This window comes from Ornithorhynchus anatinus, chromosome 9 (genome assembly GCF_004115215.2).
Source record: "Ornithorhynchus anatinus isolate Pmale09 chromosome 9, mOrnAna1.pri.v4, whole genome shotgun sequence".
In the NCBI taxonomy this organism is placed as follows: Eukaryota; Metazoa; Chordata; class Mammalia; order Monotremata; family Ornithorhynchidae; genus Ornithorhynchus; species Ornithorhynchus anatinus.
The window spans coordinates 34906918-34912990 of NC_041736.1; positions in this window are offsets into that span (position 1 = coordinate 34906918).

Genomic DNA, 6073 nt, shown 5'->3' on the forward strand with positions numbered 1-6073 from the left:
TGAGATAAGGTACGGAGGAGGAGGGGATGGTCGACAGTGTCAAAGGCAGCAGAGAGGTCAAGGAGGATCAGAATGGAGTAGGAGCCATTGGATTTGGCAAGAAGGAGGTCATGGGTGACCTTAGAGAGAGCAGTCTCGGTAGAGTGGAGGGGACGGAAGCCAGATTGGAGGGGGTCTAGGAGAGAATGGGAGTTAAGGAATTCTAGGCATCGATTGTAGACGACTCGTTCTAAGATTTTGGAAAGGAAGGGTAGTAGGGAGATAGGACGATAACTGGAGGGGGAAGTGGGGTCAAGAGCGGGTTTTTTTAGGATGGGGGAGACGTGGGCGTGTTTGAAGGCAGAGGGGAAGGAGCCCTTGGAGATTGAGTGGTTAAAAATAGAAGTTAAGGAAGGGAGGAGGGCAGGGGCGATGGTTTTAAGAAGGTGAGAGGGAATGGGGTCCGAGGCGCAGGTGGAGGGGGTGGCACTTGCGAGGAGGGAGAAGATCTCCTCTGAGGATACTGCAGGGAAGGATGGGAAAGTAGGGGAGGGGGTTGTTGGGGGGGAGGGGAGAGGCGGAGGGGTGACTTTGGGGAGCTCAGACCTGATCGTGTTGATTTTCATGAGGAAATAGGTGGCCAGATCATTAGGGGTGAGAGATGGGGGAGGGGGAGGAACAGGGGGCCTAAGGAGAGAGTTAAAGGTCCGGAACAATCGGCGGGGGTGACGGGCATGGGTGTCGATGAGGGAGGAGAAGAAGCTTTGCCTGGCGGAGGAGAGGGCAGAGTTAAGGCAGGAAAGGATAAATTTGAAGTGTGTGAGGTCGGCTCGGTGCTTGGACTTTCGCCAGCAGCGCTCAGCAGCTCGAGCATAGGAGCGTAGGAGGCGGACGGAGGAGGTGATCCAGGGCTGTGGGTTAGTGGAGCGAGAGCGGCGGAGGGAAAGGGGGGCGAGAGAGTCGAGATGAGTAGAGAGGGTGGAGTATATTTTCCCTACAGCATTTAAATGCCTCTCTGTAAACTATGCACTATGTGTACAGAAATGTGGTGGGTGGGTGTGAGCACAGATGGGGTAGTTAATAATAGCAATAAATATAATAATAATAATCGTGGTACTTGTTAAGCACTTAATATGTGCCAGGCACTGTACTAAGCACTGGGATAGATACAAATAGGGTTGGATAGGGCTGACTGTCAATATTTCCAGCCATTCAAGAAACCAGCAATTTAAGCGAAAAGGCTTCAGGTGACGCAATGGATGGTTAGCAAAGACCGGGTTTCCAATCGTGGTCGAGAGTTGAGAACCTTGGTTTGTGGAGCATGGAATCGACTGACCGTGGGAGACACCGGCAGGATGAGTGGGGAGGCTGAGGCAGGGGACCACCATATGCCTTATTAAAGACACATCTCTTCCAAGAAGCCTTCCCTGATTAAGCCCCCCTTTCCTCTTCTCCCACTCCCTTCTGCCTCACCCTGATTTGCTTCCTTTATTCACCAGCCCCCCAGCACTTATATCTGTAATTTTATTTATATTCATGTCTGTCTTTCTAGACTATAATCCTGCTGTGGGCAGGGAATGTTTAGTTATATTGTACTCTCCAAAGCGCTTAGTGCAGTACTCTGCACAGAGTGAGCACTCAAAAAATACAATTGAATGAATTGAATGAAGCGTGGCACCATGTGAACCTCCAGACAACAGCTCCTCCTCCTCATTACCCCCTATCCCCAGCACTCATGTCTCTGCTGAGACAAAAGAAGCACAAATCTGGTGAGCTGGTGGTGTTGGCAACCACAGGGAGAATTGTTTGATATGTTCCCTGTCCATAACGAGGAAGAGTCTAGAGGCCTGAGATCAGGAAGGGTTGGAATCTCTGGCAGGGGAAGACCCCAGGTGAAACCAACTCTAGAAATCCCCAGGGCCTGTCGGGGAGGGCAATGACTGCTGCCAAGTCAGAACCAGAAGGCATTTTAAATGGCCTGCCTCGGCATTTCTGTGCCGCTCCCTCATGCCCCCGGGCCCTCTTGATCTAGTGCCAGGGGAAGGGGCAAGTGCCACAGCCAGGTTGGTGCACTGAGCAGAACGAATGGCACCCTCACCCCCTGGTCGCTGGGTCGCCCTCCCCTCTTCCCACCTGGACCGAGCCAGAGGGTCCCCCCGCCAACCACACCCGCCCCCCACGCTTCCTTCCGAGGCCGCTCATGTCAGCCGGCAATGTGGTTCCTGCACCAATCGTCGGGGCGAAGGAAATCCTGATCTGCACGGCCGGGCCCTGTCAGACACTCCCACTTCTCTCCCGCCGGCTCTTCGGGCCCCCCCTTCTGCCGGACATCTGCAGCATGGCTGGAATGACCCATCCGGCCCAGCTCAGACTCAGGCCGGGGCCCAGAAGGTGGGCCCTGAACCCGGGCAGCCAGGGAAGAGGCCTCAGCTTGGCGGAGGTACCCTTGGCCAGGGCGGGATGGGTGGGTGATACCACAGGGCACCCCCGGGGCACACTCACTCTCTATCTCCTGGAAGAAAGAGGAGCCCACGAGGGAGAAGGTGAGCACCGAGATGGGCAGCGCACAGCTGGACAGGATCTCCTGAACGTGGGAGTGCAGGTAGCGGCTGCGGAGGGCAAGCGCACGGGGAACTTTTTCCTTCCGAAGCTGAGCACCACATCCGCCGAGGAGCCAGCCTGGATTGACCCTCGGCCTGACTCCAGTCACTCCGATTGTGTGTGTGTGTGTGTGTGTGTGTGTGTAACCCTGCCTTACTCCAGTCACTCCAGCTCTCTGAGATTGTGTGTGTGTGTGAGTGTGTGTCCTTACCCATCAGACGTTGAAGGCAGGGACTGTATCTCCTCCCTCTGCCTCCTCCACAACATCCAAGTGTGTGTGGGAGGGACTGGGAGTGGGAGAATGGCCTTCCCCACATGCAGACCATCTGCCCTCCTTCCCCTCATCTCTTCCCTTGCTCCTGGGCCCCGTGCACTGTCCGGCTGGGATCGGGTCAGCCGCCCCGGGTCTTCCACCCACTCACCTCTTCTTGAACTGGTAGAGGGTGTTGTCCAGCCAGAGGGTCCCAGCATAAGCATGAGGCTCAGCATGGCTGACTCCCGCCCGTAGTGCCCCAGCTCGTGCCCGCCGGTCTGGTTCTGAGGGCACAGCTAGCCGCCGACCGACGAGTTCACCAGGAGGGTCGTGTTGAGGTCGAGGAGGCCGTGGGATGCTGCTGTCAGCTGGAGGCTTGCCGTAGTAGTATTTCCTGAAAACTGATGGGAGGTGTCAAGCAAACAACCACACATCCTATCACGGCACTTAACTTCTCAAAACTTCAGTTTCCTCCTCCGCAGAAGGGAAATACTTGTTCACCCTTCCCTTTAGACGATGGGGCTGATTAACCTGTATCAACCCCAGTTGTTTGGCATATATTAAGTGCTTAACAAACACCACAGTTATTATTATTAGCTAGTGGGGTAAGGAGCAAATGAATGCCAGTGACCTACACAACTCCCATCTTCCCCCTGCTGTTTCACCATAATGATAAATCTGTGGCCAACAGATGATAATAATGATGGTATTTGTAAAGCACTTACTATGTGCCAAGCACTGTTCTAAGCGCTGATGAATGGCCTCTAGAACCTGGAAAATATTCACAATGGCTAACTCGGGTTACACCGGTACGCTGTGATCATAAGGTATTTCTTAAGCATCTCAAAAACAACTTCGAAAAGCTTAGTGGGGTGAGTCAGCTAACCGTATTTATTGAGTTTAGAGGGGTAAGAGTCTGTCACTGGTTAGATTTGTCCAGGCCAGTTTATTTTAAATAGGGCGGGTTGACAACTTCAAAAATCTTGCCTTTGCTAAGAAATGGGGAAGAAAATGAGACATACGTAGGAAAAATGAAGGCATTAAACTAGAGAAAGGCTGAGCAGTGGTTGAATAAAGGCTATCAAGAATACAAAGGCAGATGTGCGATCAGATATTTCCAGTCTTTGTTGACAAGGAGGGCCCCTGAATCCACTTCTCTCCACATCAAGCAGAAAACCCTAACAGTTGGTTTCAGGGTTCTCCACCAGAACTTTCCTTCTAGATCCACTTTCTTGAGCTGGCAGTTCCCACCTCACGCACTTTAACCATAACGCCTGCTTTCTTATTGTATCATATTCTTGATTTTCCTGCCTCTAACTCCTTGTTCACATTCATTCATTAATCGTATTTACTGAGCGCTTACTGTGTGCAGAGCACTCTACCAAGCGATTGGAATGTACAATTCGATCTTAGCTTTTGTCTGCAATTCGCTCCATCTGTTGTCTTCATCTTCTAAGTCTTCTTGAAATTCCACCTCCAATGTTCACTGACTAAATTCCACTATTTTCAAGTTTCCTTGTGCAGGAGCCCTTTACACATTAAACACTTTGTTCAGGTCTTTGAACACAATAGGTGGACAGTTCAGTGCTCTTCATACAATTGGTATTCAGTTCAGTGCTCAGGTGCCCAGGAAAATGCTCCGTGCTTTGGCTGGGTGGATGAATTTTACGTTGTATTGTACTCCCCCAAGCACTCAGTACAGTGCTCTGTACACAGTAAGGGCTCAATAAATACCACTGATCGATTTCCCCGGCCCTTCCCTCCCCACCCCAGACTACGAACTACTAGTAGGCAGGTAATGTCACTGTTTATTGTTGTATTGTACTTTCCCAAACAATATATTGCTCTGCACCCAGTAAGCACTCAATAAATATCACTGATTAAATGAAGTAGGAAGCCATTAGGGTTAGATACACAGCTCCCGGCACACACTAAGCACTCAATAAATAAGATTGAATGAATAATTCAAACCTTTTTATTCATTCAATCATGTTTATTGAGCGCTTATTATGGGCAGCGACCTTTTGGACCATCCGGGATACTAAACCAAGGACAAAGTTACCAAGGGATGTTCAGAGATCTTTAAAGCTAAAATATTTCAATGATATTTCTGTCCCTAGACTGTAAGCTCATTGTGGGAAGGCAATTTGTCTGTTATATTGTTATACTGTACTCTCTCAAGAGCTTAGTACAGTGCTCTGCACACAGTAAGTGCTCAATAAATACCATAGATTGATTGATTGAAGTAGGATGCCATTTGGGATAGACTCTAATTTAAATCTTTTGGACCTTTGGGGATACTAAACCCTGGACAGGATTACCAAGGGACATTCAGGGATAATAATAATAATAGAGAAGCAGCATGGCTTAGTGGTAAGACCCCGGGCTTGAGAGTCAGAAGTCATGGGTTCTAATCCCCGTTCCCTCACATGTCTGCTATGTGACTTTGGGCAAGTCACTTAACTTCTCTGGGCCTCAGTTCCCTCATCAATAAAATGGGGGTTAAGACTGTGAGCCCCACGTGGGACAACCTGATTACCGTGTATCCACCCCAGCTCTTAGAACAGTGCTTGGCACATAGTAAGCGCCTAACAAATACCAACATTATTATTATTATTATGGTGCTTCTCTATAAAGCTGAATTATTTCACTGATATTTCTGTCCCTAGCCCATTAGCTCGCTGTGGGTAGGGAATGTGCCCGTTAATTAGTACAACAATGTCCTCTCCCAAGCGCTCAGTACAGTGTTCTGCACCCAGTAAGCGCTCAATAAATATGATTTATTACTTTTTTTGGTATGGACTGACTGACCTCTCTTAGGACAGTGCTTGGCACACAGTAAGGGCTTAACAAATACCATCAGTATTAATAATTAATAATAATAATGATTATGGCATTTGTTAAGCGCTTAATAGTGATGATTATGGCATTTGTTAAGCGCTCACTATGTGCCAGGCCCTGTACTAAGCGCCACCAGGACTGGCCTCAGGCCGCCCCGCCCCCCCGGCGCCTCGAGCTGGAACGTTCCACTAGACCCCAGAGGGGGGGATGGGGAGGTTGTCGGCGGCTTGGGAGCTAAAACGAACGGGCGTGAGAGCGAATGAAGGACAGTTGGGCTCAAATCAATCCCGTTAGGAAAGACGATCCCGTTAGGAAAGGCGCGGAAAAGGGCCAAGCTGAAGAGGCAGGATCCGACCTCCCCCTTGGAAGTCGGTTTGGTATCGTCCGTTTCCTAGCGAC